General features: G+C 46.4%; 2 long non-coding RNA genes across 2 annotated transcripts; one reads left to right on the top strand and one right to left on the bottom strand.

The window, feature by feature from the left end:
• Window positions 1–2655: 2655 nt before the first annotated feature.
• On the top strand, window positions 2656–5911 carry LOC120608718 (uncharacterized). Its single transcript, XR_005654494.1, has 2 exons — window positions 2656–2877; window positions 5117–5911. It is a non-coding gene; the product is annotated as an uncharacterized LOC120608718 (long non-coding RNA).
• A 2736-nt stretch (window positions 5912–8647) lies between these two features.
• Window positions 8648–13886, bottom strand: LOC120608717 (uncharacterized). Its single transcript, XR_005654493.1, has 3 exons — window positions 13779–13886; window positions 12674–12829; window positions 8648–11137 (listed from the first exon to the last, which is right to left on the bottom strand). It is a non-coding gene; the product is annotated as an uncharacterized LOC120608717 (long non-coding RNA).
• Between the last annotated feature and the right edge of the window lie 541 nt (window positions 13887–14427).

Genomic DNA, 14427 nt, shown 5'->3' with positions numbered 1-14427 from the left:
CTGATTCAGTTGCTTGTTTTATCTATGGACATTAAAATCTTAATTTGGGCCCGTCCCTAAAGAAGATGCCAGCATCTTGCTTTCATTGTTTGAGGGTGTTTTCATTAGATTTTACCCTGTCTTTGTTTTGATGTCTGTAGAGTGTGCTGGAACACAGACCTGGCCAATGTTGCTTCCTCTTTTAGCCTGGCTTGGCTTGGCTCCTGAGTGATTTAAGACCTGTTTTGGAACTAAGTGTGGGAGCTGGACTGATGTGAAAGTCAAGGTCAGATAAATAACCATTGTCATGAGGAAACCCAGGCAGAAATGGGTGTGCAGGGAATGTTCTTTGTGGGTCCTGTCCCATTGGTTCTGAAGGCCCCAATTCATTCTTCTCAAAATGTATGAGGAAAGTTGTCCTCTAGGAATGCTCCCCAAACCCAACGCCAGTAGTTCGTGCAGGAAGATTTAAGAAATTGTGGTCTTAGGGGACTCTTTCCAGGAATTCGTCACTTGGGAAAAGGGATGGTGTCAGAATTCACATGAGATGCTTGCATGTTTCAATCAGAAGGTCGTGACTGGATGCGGGTAGTTTTACTTACCCAGACGAAGAGTCCTTTCTCCACTACAGCCAGCTGAGCCTTTTTAAAACACAGATCAGATCATCTCACCCCCATGCCTAAAACCCTTGGATGGCTCACCATTAATTACGGAATCAAGTTCTAGATCCTCTACCTGCATTTTAGTTCTCCGTGATCAGGCAATTTGCTTACCTCTCCGGGCTGTTCTCCCATCTTTCCCTGTGGGCCTCATCTACTCATTCTTTGTGGCAAAGGTTGGCAAACTACAACCCAGGAGCTAAATCTAGCCCCCCCAGATCAGACCACAAACTAAGAATGGCTTTTATGTTTCTGAATGGTTACATATTGTTGTACAAATATCAACACAATGTCTTCGATTTTGCCTCTTGGGATACAGAGCCTAAAATATTTACCATCCAGCTCTTTACAGGAGAAGTTTACTGTCTTCTGTTTAGCATTATCGTGATACTTTTTGCCATACATTATCTTCAAATGCACCATTGTTGCACTCCATCATGCCTTTGCTCAAGCTCTTCCTGCTACCTGCAATTGCCTCTCTTCCTCAATTACTAAATAGTTTCCATGTGCCAGGTTCTTAGACTACAAAGCAAATAAACCCATACCCCCACCCCACCCTCCTACCTTCTAGGAGCTCATAGCTTAGTGAGAAAGACATGCAACTACGCCAATGAGTAAAGAATTATGCGGTAAAGGTTCACTTGGGTAAACATAAGGTTTACTCAAGGGGGACATCTACATCAGACTGGGACATCAGGGAAGGCTTCTTGGAGGGGGTGGGTGTCTAAGGTAAGTTTTGAAGAAAGAGTCGAAGTTCGTAAGGTAAAAAAGAGGATTCAATTGGGGCTTTCCAGGCAGATGAGCAGGATCTGAAGCCATAGACATGTCAAGACCTTCATATCAGGAGAAAGCTACGTGAGGTCACAGGTGGATTTTAACAAGGAAGGTCAGAGTCATATTTGCCCTATATTAAGATAGTATGGGCAGAAAGAAGAGGGCAGGGCAAAACTGGGGGCAGAGAAGCCGAGAGGAGGTGGTTTTACTCATCCAGTTAACAAGTCACAATACATAAGCTAAGGCAAAGATGGGGATGGAGATGGGGATGGATGAAGGAGGAGGAAAGCCTTTCCCTGGCTCCCTCCTTCAGGTGTCCAGCTCCAGTCACTGAATAGATGATGGAGCCACTACCTGAGTGAGGGGACATCAGGTACGGGTGTGCAGGGAGAATGAGGTGTTGGATCTCATTCACACGTGAATACCTTTAGGCATTGCTTCCTCCAAGAAGCCATCAGGTTGAGTTAGGGTCCTCCTTTGTACCCTGATGGCATTGTTTAGTTCCCTCAGAGCATTTACTCAATGACATTGAACAGATCTATATTTTTCTATTTTTCCCATTTCAGTGGGATGAGCTCATTGAAAATTAATGTAGTGTCTAATTAACCTTTGCATCACCTGGACCTAGTGTCCAGATGCTCAACAAGTGATCATTGAGCTGAACTGAATAGAGGTGGGTCCCCTTGGGAGAGGCCCCCAGTGTGGTGTGGTTGACATAGCACCATTTTTGTCCTCAAACGGACTTGGGTTGGAATCTTTCCACTTTCTAGCTTTGTAAACTTCACTATCACTTCATCTTTCAAAATACATATGTGTAGAATACTTTTCCTGCCTCTTCTCCAGGGCACTGCAAGAACTAAATGGAGTGAGCAGGCACAGATAGTGGAAAGAGCTGGGGAGTCTGCAAGTCAGAAGACCAGGGCCCCAGTCCTAGCTCTGCCATGGCTACGCAGACTTGAATAAATTATTCCCACTCTCTTGGCCTCACTTTCTCCATTTATAAAAAAACGAGGTTGGATTTGATCATATTCCTTTTCCAACTAGCATTCGATTATGTTTTATGAAACCAGACAATAACAATAGACGTGGAAGGGTCACGGAAATAGTAAATCTAAACGCAAATGATACTCACTTCTTAGAGTCCGAGAAAGGCTCCAGCAGTAAACTTCAGGTACAAAAGGCGTAGCCCTACTGGATACTGGGATGTGCCACTCAGAATTCCCCCTCAGAACTGAGTCACTCACTTCCCAGCTGCCGGGAGTGTTGCCTGCTGACTCTCTACGGGATTGTCCTCAGCTGAAACGAACTGCCTCTCTCCCAAGTTAGCTCCTCCTGGGACAGCCTTCATCCAGTCACTAGTCATTGTGGGATGCAAAGGCCCAGCCCTGTCATCTCAGGTTTGGACATCTCTGAAGAGTTGCCTCAGCTCAGAACTCCCCTGGAGTCCTTCGGAACTGTGTCCCAGGTCAGCTTCCCCTTCGACTCTGCCCAACCCTGCTTCCTTCACTTCCTTCCCAAGAAAATGTCTACACAGAAACCTCCTTTTCAGAGTGTTTCAGGGGAACTTGACCTTTGATTTCTTGTCCTCTGGCTTCGTGTCCTCTACAGACTTGGACCTGGAACTTCAGTGTCTCTCATCAAAAGGCTTGGTGGAAGGAAGGCCTTCCACCAAGATTAAGGCTCCTCCACGCTCTTAATCATTATAGAAATGCAAGTGGGACCTTTAAAGCTGACATCTGCTGTGTATCTCACTGTACTTCAAAAAGCAAACAAGGTTTCTTCTCCCAGGCAAACTATTCTAATGTCCAAAGTCAGAGAAGATAGTAAGTTAGAGAAGGACTAGGTTAGTAACCCCCCAAAATACAATGACAAAAAATAAAAATGAAGATTCCAGAAATATAAATCCTGCATAATGAAGCTTAACTTTCTACAAATCCATACCCAGAAGGAGGGGGCATGTGCCTTCTTTTTCAAAGGTCTTGTACTAACTCTCTGAGATTGGGTCATACCTCAGCCAGAAGTTTTACTTCTGACATCTTCAAGTCTGGAAGGAAGAGGCTAGGACTTCCTTCTGTTGCTCAAGTTCAGTCTACCACAAAGAGGCAGAGAAATACAACAAAAAGGCAAAAGGGATAAATGATTAGTTATAACTCTTTGAATAGCTAGATAAATATTGACTAAGAGTGCCTATGAAAAATAAGCATTCAGATCTGCCTGGAAAAATGAGCTCCCTCCCTCCCTCCCTCCCTCCCCCTACTGTTCAGCAGCTCTGCCACAAGAATCTGGCTCCGTTATTTTTCTCAGTGGGAGCTGCCATTTTAATGACTCAGCGCAGCATTTTTTCAGCAGGACACCCTGCCTCAGGTGGCCCATCAGGCCTGGGAGAATTGAGGTCTCATTTAAACTAAGTCAGAAATTTCCCAACTTGTTTCAAAGTGAAATAGATTTGTAAAAATAACAACAATAATTATTTGACGGTGCTGTTAGGGCTCCTAGATTGAAATTTAACCTTTCAAGTAGAATCCATCCTTTTCCTCTCCCAAAGAAACTAACTTTCCACTTCTCCATCAGGCGTTTCCATCCTGAGCTGAAACATTTGTCAGCTCAGATAAGCCTAATGGAAATGAGTAAAACAGAGGCAGGATCATTCGTTTCTTTGACTTTGGAGTCTTTCTTAAATAATCATTGTTGCTCGTGTATCAGCCATCTATATACATTTTTAAGAGTAATTTTATCTTTATACTTTATGTCTTTAAAAAATGTGTGTATAACAAACTTCTTCATTTGAGGGAGATGGTTGACACTTTCTATGTAACTTAACATCATTTTAAAAATTGTCCTCGTGGGCTTTTACTCCATTAAAAAAAAATAAATCAGGGTATAACTTGCATACAGTGAATTGTACCTATCACAAAGTAGGGCTCACTGTCTCGCTCAGCTCACAGTCTCTCTGATCTGCTGTCCTTTTTCATCTCCTTAAAGTCCCACTTAGATCAGCCCTGGCCCCGTGGCAAGCCACTCTCGCCATGGACTTCCTCTGTACTCCTGCCTGTCGACCAGCGTTTCCTGGCATGCGTCCTTCACCGCTTCATCTAACCTGAGACCTGGCTGTACCTGCCCCCACCGCATCCTCTCAAGTGAATGCTGCTCACCTTCCCACACCTGCCACGTCAGGACCACCAGTGGCATTTGAGTCCTCCTTTCCCACTCCTCTGTCCAGAATTTTGTCTGACTCTTCCCTTCTGTGTCTCCTCTTTCTTCGAGCCAATCCCACTGTTCTTTTCCAAACCCCAGTGATATCACTCACCAACCTCCACTCCCCTTCCCTTCACTCATGGAGGATTTTTGTACCTTATTCACAAACCTCCTCTCCTCCCACATGTCTGTCATCTTCCCCAAAGACTCAGAATATAGAAAGATGAGCTCTTCAACTAATTCCTTTGTTGATCCCTAACCTCGTCCCAGTGTCTGTCTGTGTTGCTGGCTTCTCGATGGCCATTTCGACCCAGCTCATAAGGTTCCTACAAGCAGCATTTCCAGAGCTGGAGCTAACATCTAATCTACCTCACCATGCCTTCAGCGATTTTCCATTGATGTCCCTCAGACCTGAAGCTGCTGCTACTCTCCCTCCAAAACCTCAACTCTGTGCTCTCAAAGCCAAAAGCCAAATTCTCACATAATGTTTTGTAATTTGGACCTTGCAGATCCAAATCGTGGCAACTGGCTAGCTGTTCATCAGACCTACTGACTCTTACTTCTGCTGCTGCAGCAAAACTACATTTCTGGACTTCCTCATGGTTAGGTGGGGCCACGCGACTGCATTCTAGTCCACGGAAGTGAGCGGGCCTGATTACGCCCCTTCAAGGCCTGGCCTGCGGCAATCTCTCACATCTAATCCTCCGTGCTCTTCCCCCTTTACAAAGAGAATGTTGATACTCATGATGACCTCGAAAGTCACCTGATGAAGATGGCAGAGCCTGTCCCCTCGAATTCCTGCATGAAACATGAGCCCCTCTGTCTTAGCCCCTCTGTCTTTTGCTGTTACAAAAATACCATCAACTGGGTGGCTTAAACAACAGAAATTCATTCTTCATGTTTCTGGGAAGGAGGCTGGGAAGTCCAAGATCAAGGTCCCAGTAGATTTTGTTCCTGGTGAGGGCTCACTTACTTGTTTGCAGATAAATGCCTTCTTGCCGTGTCCTCACATATTGGGGAGAGAGATCATCTCTCTTGTCATCTCTCTTGTCCCTCTTTCATAAGGACACTAAACCCATTCTTGAGGGCTGCATTCTCATGATGTAATCACCTCCCAAAGGCCCACCTCCTAATACCATCTCACTGAGGATTAGAGCTTCAACATATGAATTTGGGGAGCACACAGACACTGAGTCATAGCATCCTCTGTCCTTGCTCCCTAACCCATTCCCCATGACTTGAAGCAAGGCATATACATTGTCTGTCAATAAAAACAAGCTTTCTACAAAGTTAAGCCTCTGAAACTTTGGAGTTCGTTTGTGACAGCAGTTAGTGTCATCCTAACTAATACACATGTGTAAGGAGAAGGAATTCTAAAACGGATCACGTTCAGATGCAGTCATCAGGGACATAAAACTGGGTCACCGTGAAGGCGGGCGAGCGTCGAGTGAGGAGAATGAAGAGAATTAGAGTTCTCTCTTCTTTGTGGATGCTTTACTGTTCCACCATCTTGGGCTTCTCTCCAAAATCTTTCATTCATGGGACTGGCACTTCTCCCCTGTCTGTGCATAGTGCCAGGTAGGAATGAGGGAACGATCCAGAGAAAAGGAGGCACTGAGCAGGGGGAGGAGAGTGAATATGACCTCACCTCACACAAAGCAGCCCAGCCTCCCCCATCCATCGCGGTGGTGGACAAAGTGTGTGTGTTCTTCCTAGGTATGCACCCACGAGGAACCCGTGGCATCGGTAAGCAGCTAGTCAGGAATCTGAAATTGTGGATCCTGCTCCTCTTTCTTCTGTCACAACTGGCCATCTGAATTAGACTGGGAAGTGGGAGGAGGAGGGGTTAGAGAGAAAGGTTCAGAACCATCCTGTGAGCCAGGCTCTGGAGCCTGGGCAGTTTCTGATGTGGGCCTCGTGTATGGTTCAGAGTGGAAGAGGGCGGGTTTCTTTCTGGTGAAAAACGCCATATAGGCCTGAGTGTCTGGACCCAAGTCCCCTAGCAGGCAAACTGGCATTTCTTTATGCTTGCTCTCATAGATGGTTCCAGCCTTGATGCTGATGAGGGAAATTACTTAAGGAGCAAGTCTTTCCCCGCTCCATTCTGTCTACCATTCACACAGCCTGGCATCTCTACTTAGAAACATTACCTCCCCATATCTCACAGTCCCAGAGCAGGAGCTGCAGCGTATTGCCTCAGGGAGATCAAAGTGCTCTGTGGATATTATCTCATTAAATCCTCCAACCTTTCCCCTAGGAGTCACCACTCCCCTCCCTACCCCCTGCCAACTCACCCATCCCTCCATCATTCGAACTAGATTCTGAATAATAAATATTTTGATTTATTGTGAGTCATTTGGAAAGAACCGTAAATGGACCCTTGACTTCTCCGTCCATCTGAAAGGCACCATCGTAATGTGCGTATAGGAGAGATAATGGCTGTTCTCACAGCCACTTACCTGGGACGCTAATGATTTATGATTATTGGTCAGAGATTACCAGGTGCCCTTTATTCTCACTGGGCAGAGAAGTCCCAGAATCCTTATTCTTTCCTTGAATGTTGACATTTCATACTTTTTCACTCCTATCGCTATCTCACCAATGTATCAGGCATCTGATACATTGAGCGGAAAAATTTGCTGCTCTCTGTGGACCAATTTTCTTCAGGCTTTGAAAGCTTTAAATAAACTGTTCCCTCTGCAGAATGCACCCTTCTGAGACCCTCGACTTTGTGATCTACTCATCCTTAAGAACGAACTCAAATCTCATCTTTTCTCTCAGACCTTCTTTGACTTCTTACAGAATGAGTTCATTGCTTTTTCCTCTGACTGAATTTGCAGCCAGGATTAAGACACTTAGTTTTAGACCCTCTTATCTAACACATTTTTATTGAGCACATACTATATATTAGGCACCGAGCTAGGTCAGGGTTACAAATATATATATGCACACACACACGTATATATATATATGTGCGTGTGAATTTATATATATATATATATACATATATATATATATATATATATGTATATATATATATATATACACATACGTGCATGAATAAGACTAAGTCCCTGCTCTTGAAAATAAAACATCACCTAATAAGGGAGAAGTCATGTAAATTGATACATGTTGTGGAGGGTAGTGTCTATTATAATAGAGATAGCCTGGGGCCCAAGGAGGAGGGTGGTAAATTTGCAGGGAGGTCAATAGGACTCCAGAAGGAGTAAATATTTGAGCTAAGCCTTAAAGGATGATTAGTCTTTGTAGAGGCATTACAGACAAAGGGAACAGCAGGTGCAAAGGCACTGGGGCATAGAACAGAACTACATGAAATTGCACAGTCAAGAAATTGCAAGAAGTTTGATATGGTTGAGGCATCAGAAATGAGGCAGCAGGAATGGAATCTGAATCTGGAAAGGTAGCCCAATGTTCCCTATCGCTTGGGAAAAGCTTAAAGAGCTTAAATAATGTTTAGTCCACCCAGTCTTTGTGCAGAAATTGGTCAACATCTAGCACCATTTCAATGACTAGTGGAGAGTAGCTATTTGTTGGGAGAATCAGGTGTAAAAAAAATGCTCTTGCAGAAGAAGGAGAAGGAGATGCTGAAGTTCCCAGGGGGTTTCACATATGCTTTCAGGCATCCATTGTCTTTGAAGGGAAAGTTTTATATATATATAAAAAGTTTTATATATATGCATATATATATTTATAAATATATACACACACACACACACACACACACACACACACACACACACACACACACACACAGACACACCTGAGCTGAGGGGAGTTCGCCCTGGGAATAAACATTGCTGTCTGTCCCCACCCGTGCTGAGGCTTCCTCCTCAGCTTGTAGGCCCGACAGACAGATGGGGCTGGTGGAGGCCGCCCTAGGCTTGCAGCCGGGAAGCCGACGTGCCAACACACAGCTGCTGACTTTCTTCCCCCCTCGCGCTAAGCTGGAACATTCTGCACTTTTCTCCTCCAGCTCTTTCAAAGCAAGTCATTTTCCTCCTCTGGAAGGATGCCCATTGTTCATTTGACATTAAAGATAGGTCTTTACTGTTTTCTCTTAAGGCAGCAATTGGTGAAGTTAAGCTGTATTATGTGGACTTGTCAGAAGGATACAACATTATACAAAGGAATGATGTGAAACAAAAATTGCTCTCTTCAACCTTCCCAACCTCTCCCGCACACAGATTTCAAGCCATTTTTCTGCCCTTGTGTGTTCTTGGCATCGCTTGGAATCGGGGGGTAATTGGAGGGAGCGGTGGGGTTTGTGGTCCTCTGCCCACAGCCCTTCCGGCTGCCAGGGAAGCAACGTGGTGCCTGGAACTGTTCAGTGGGCAGAGTGAAGAAGGCAGAGGGTGGGGCTGGGGGACAGAGAGACTGAGATAAACCTTTCTCACCTTGTTTTTCTTAGGAATATGGTTACTTCAGGCCCTCAGAGTTGTAGGATGGCCAGTTAGTTTTAATGAGCTAATGGTCTTCTCTTTTCCGGGGTAAATTCAGAGTTTATTTCCTTGTGACTTTTACTCAGGATTACAGTGGTAATATTGCTTCCAGAATTTCTGCCCTATCTAAATTCTGAGCAGAAGCTCTAGTTACTCAGCCTCCCGGAGTCACGATTTCCTCGTTCATTTATTCATCCATTCGATTGGGCCACGGGATCTGGTCTCCACTCGGTCACTAACTAAACATGTGACCTTGGGAAAATTACATCCCCATGCCTCAGTTCTCTCATCTATACTATGGGAATAAGAATTAGTTACCCACTAGGGTGACTGTTTGAGTTAAATATTACAATGCATGTCCTTAGTATGGTGCCCAGCTGCCTAAATCCTCAATAAACGTTTGGTACATGGTATTATTCTTATCCTTATTAGTCCATAGATATTTATTGAATGCTACTGGTACCATCCTGGGCCATGGAAAGAGGAAGGTGAAGGAGATAAGATGTTCCTTGTGGTCCAGTGAGAAAAGCAGACCCGGCTGTGATGGTTCGGGATTGGTGATGAGCGCTGGGAAAGATGTAACCATGGGGGTGCCATGGCAGGCAAAGGAGAAACACCTACCCAATGCCAGTGGTGAGAGAGGGCTTCTGGAGGAGGTGCCTCCATAGGCAGGCTTGAAGGATGAACGTGGGGAAGGAGATAGTCTTCCTGTGAGAGAGGACAGTGTATGCAAAGATATCAAAACACCTGCAACTTTCCCAGAACGAAACGCCTAAGTGCCTGAGCCTAGACGGGGCCCTTTGGTGGGGAGCTGCAAGAGATATGACTGGAAAGGAAACTTTGGCCCCTCAGGAAGCCCTTTCGGTAGGAGATAAAAGGCTTGGATTTCATGCTGAAGGTAATAGGGAAATACCTACTGGTCTTTTGTAAGGAAGTGGCATGGCCTGATTGATTGGCTTCTGGGTGGAGAGGGGGTTGGATGGCTGAAAGCTTGGCTAGGAAGACACAAGAGTAATGCAGCAGACACAGAAGGGAGAAGAACTGGAATAGTGGCCATGAAGATGGAGAGCTAGGCTTCTGAGAGATTTAGAAGCTGGAATCTCTAGAACTTGGTAATGAATGACAGGACATGGAGGAGTTAGGGCTGTACCCCTGCTCCACACGCCACCAGTTTTCTGCCTTCAGTGACTATGAATGACCCTTCACAGAGATGAGATACCAGGGGAGCAGAGCAGGTGAAGACGTCGTGTTCCATTAAGGACATGCTGCCATGTTTGAGGAGCCCGTGGGACAGTCAGGTGGACGTGATCAAGAGGCGTCCGCCACTTGGGGGCTCTAGGGAAGTCTGGGCATCATCGACACAAAGTTAGGCCATGGGGTGGATGAGGTCATCCATGGTGAAGAAAATGGCAAAAGGTGGTTGAGCAAAGAGTTCTGGGAACAGCAAGATTAAAGGGATAAAAGGAGGCAGAAAAGTCCATTGGAAGCCAACAAAGAGCACCTGAGAGGTGGGAGGAAAAAACATGTGATAGGGTTTCACGAAAAAGGAGTGGTCACAGCTGCGGTTGCCACTGAGAGCTCGTCGAGGTGAGCACCTAAAAGCGGCCCCGGGATTTACAATGAAGGTAACGGAGGCGAAGACAGAGCCAGGTGTGGTAAGGACAGAAGTTGAGGATGGAAGATGGAAACTGCAAGGTCTCGCCATCAGAGATCTTCACAGTTAGGGAGGCAGCAATGGGGCATCGTGTTTCTGGAACCCGGGGGAGCTGTGGAAGCCCTGGGGTGCATGTTATAAACACAGCCACACAGCCCTTCCCAGATCAGCAGAACCGGAATCTTCAGGAGTGGAGCCCGAGAACCTGGTCTGAAGAAGCCCCCTGGGTGATATGCAGCAAGAATTCCTGCTGGCTGGTGATGGCCACGACGCTGGAATTAGCGTCAAGAGCCTAAGCAGCGGCAGCCCATGTGAGCGGGAGACCACCGGTGGGCCCTGGGTTTGACTCTAGATCCACCATTCGCTACCCATGTGCCTGGGCAAGGCATTTACTGCTTCCTTTCCGGCCTTCTCATCTGTAAGACAGGGAGAGTAATAACCACCTCAGGGTTATTGTGAGGTCCTGGGGAGAATATGAGAATATGCACATAAAATGTTTGACTCGTTAAAAGCACTCATTGTTGCTATTATTAATGTTTTATTGGCTGCAGGGCTTTGGGCAAATTTCACAACCTTTCTGGGCTCTGGCTTCGTCATTTGTAAAATAGGAGTAGTAGTTTCTCGCTCAGCTGGTGTTGGAGGACCAATGTGATTGTGCCTGGGGAAGTCCCTGACGCATAGTAGATGCTCAGTGAATGATGTGCTTAGTGCTCGGAGGTGGCCACTGGTTGGGAAGGCCATCTACAGGGGCAGCTCAAGTGTCCCCTCTGCCCCTCGGGTACTAGCAGGATGTGTTATCATGTAGGGTCCTGAGATTGCTGCAATCGAACTCCCTTGACGTGGGCTGGTGGTTCTGGCCACCGGCTCTGTGGAAGCAGCAGTGGTTAGGGCTGGGGAGGTCTGTAGGCCAGTCTCCAACTATCAGCCGTCCCAGTCTGGGGCCCTCCAAGGTAGCTAGGGAGGCTGTTACGCCTTCCAGAATACAGGGTCACCTCTGGTTTCATGGAAGAGAGCCCAGGGACAGGGCTCTCTGCATGTCCTAACCCCCTGGGAAAAGGCTGAGACGAGATGTTCATACAAGCTGGAAAGATTTGGTCAACCACACAGGATCTGCCCCCCAGCTTTTGCCCAGCTAGGGACTCAGAGCCACTGTAGCAAGTGGACAGACAGCTTTGCATCTCGTTCCACCCAGGCCTCGCTTGGGAGAGTCAGAGGGCACAGAGGGAAGGGTGGACAGTAGGAAGGTGCAGGGGCCCGCTTTCTGCCTTCTTCTGCTCTGGGACACACAGTCATCTGGCCACTGTCCTGTGCTATCCTGTGCTGTTTAGGACTAAAGTCAGAAGGTTAGGCCCATTTGAAATCCGAGCCACAGAGAAGAAAATATGACAATGAGCAGTATTTGCTCAGCCTTTTACAGTATGCGAAGCACTTTCCGTCAGGCTGAATCACTTAATCCCTATAACCTCCCAGTACAGGGAGGTTATATAACCTCCCAGTACAGCAGGCACGACCTTCCCCACTTCATAGATGAGGAAACAGTAGCTTTGAGAGACCTGCCCAAACCCGTGTGGCAGGGTCCTGATTCAAATCTAAGAACAGCTGCCTCCAAAGTGAGTGCACTTTCCACAGACCCAGCAGCTACATTAAAAATGGTAGCCTTGGACCGAAACACAGAGAGACAGCTTCTTTTCACGATGCGGCCACTGCCTTGCTCTATGGAGCAAGTTACTTAAGTGCTCTGGGCTTGAGTCAGCAAGTCTGACAAACACAGAGGTTAGAATAGAAAACTTGGAAGACCCCTTGCAATTGGACCAGCGGTTCTCTTACTGCTGGAGGTGCTCTGAGCCATCAGGTGTGCAGGGTTAACTCGGAAGAGTTGGTTATGACCCGGGACCCTAGACTTTACCCAGACCCCAGAGAAATATTCCTGGCCAGAGAGCCCTTATTCTTACCCCAAAGACTTGATGAACCATCTGTGAAGATTTAGAGAGAGGCGAGTCCACAGACATCACTGGCAGCACACGTTCTCTGCCCCTCGGCTCAAGCACTCTCCCAGGCATCACTCCCAGGGCCCTCTATGTCCTTCTGCGGCCCTTCTTTTGTGCTACCTGTAGAAGGTTTTAGAGTGACTAGATCTCCTTTCTCCCTCTGATTTGTTTGTGTGTCCCCACGGACTGTACCAAAGTGGACGCTCAGCAAGAGCACAGCACTGTGTGTGGGATGAATCAGAAACGGGATTATTCATCTCTCTGTGGTTTTTTCGTCCACCAGGGCTCTGCTGAGTGGGGTTGTCACTTCCCAGAGGGACCCAATTTTTTCCTCCCAGGCATCATTTTTTTCTTGAGAAACTTAACTTTGGTTTCTGCAGTTTACAATCATAGAAAGCTGAAAAAAACTTTTTTTTTTTTTTTAAGAAAAGAAAAGAAAAAACAAACCTCCAGTGCTAGAGGTCACCTATGTATGTCAGGCTCCTGGCTGAATGGGAGGGCAGAGGGAGGCTCAGGCTACACTCTGCACGTGGGGAGAGCACGTCTGGCTTTGGGGGGCCTGGCGATCTTCCCAGCTCTGCCGAGAAGAAGAGAGGCTGTACTCTCCTGGGTCCATATCTTGATTTAGAGATCACTTTCTTTAGTTTCTTTTGGTTCCTTTGACCTTTTGGCTCAATATGCAGATTAAGGAGAGGGGCCTAAGGAACACAGTCTTGTCAGCTGCTGCATAGATTGTTCCGGAATTAGGCCATCAATTTTATTTGGTGATCCCAGTTGGATCTCCAAATTATACCTATAATTTGGTGCACTCCATGTACTATAGTCTGTCAGAGAAATCCTATAATTATTTTTTAAGTGACAAAGTTTTAAGGAATAGCTAAATAAATGCAGCTAAATTTAGAGCACTGTCTCTTTACAATGAAATGTGGCAGGAGGTAGAGATATGATCAGTGGCTGGTGGAAGGAGAATTTTGTTACTATCCAAAAGGTGGCAGCAAAAATTACCTCAATTAACTTAACAAGAAGCCCGTCCTCCTCTGCCAGCCTGCCTAGGAGCCCTGGCACGCACCTTTTCCCTTTTCTGCCAGAATTCCATGCCTTCCTCACCAAGTTGTCCCCAGCTCCATCTGCTGCTCCCGTCTGAGGCTGATGCTTATGTCCCAGTCACGTCCTGCCTTCTCCCTGAGAGCCTCCAGCTCAGCATTCCAGAAGGAGCAGGGTCAGGAGTTCACACCTCAAAAAATTCTGAGCACAGGTCAGTGCTTAACAGGGAGGCCAAAGAAAAAGGACAAGGCCTGTTCGTGCCCTGTACAAACTCCATGGAAAGTGAGAGATTTTCAACAAACCCAAGAATGTTAGGACTTGATACGTACCTCACATCTCTATTCATCTGAGCTTTTTATTTTTGAGAATCTACTCTCTGCTGAATGTTCATGAATGACTTAGGTGAATGAATGGGTTGCTTAAATAGTTGACTGGCTCTAACTGTGTGTTACATACTCTTCTAGGTTCTGGGTTTACAGCAGTGAACAAAGCAGAAGTCCCTGTCTGCACGTAGCTAACATTCCAGTAGGGTTAAGACGATATACAAGATAAATGGGGGATCCATGTGCTTGGTTGGATGGCAGTCAGTGCTGAGAAAGATGAAGCAGGGTAAGGGGCATGTGGAGTGGCAGAGGAGGCTGTCACAGTTCTAGTTAGGGGCTTGAGGGAGGTGA

The sequence above is a fragment of the Pteropus medius genome, unplaced genomic scaffold (genome assembly GCF_902729225.1).
Source record: "Pteropus medius unplaced genomic scaffold, Ma_sr-lr_union100, whole genome shotgun sequence".
Classification (NCBI taxonomy): domain Eukaryota; kingdom Metazoa; phylum Chordata; class Mammalia; order Chiroptera; family Pteropodidae; genus Pteropus; species Pteropus medius.
Note: the sequence above shows the minus strand (reverse complement) of the source record. Positions and strands in the feature narration are given on the sequence as shown.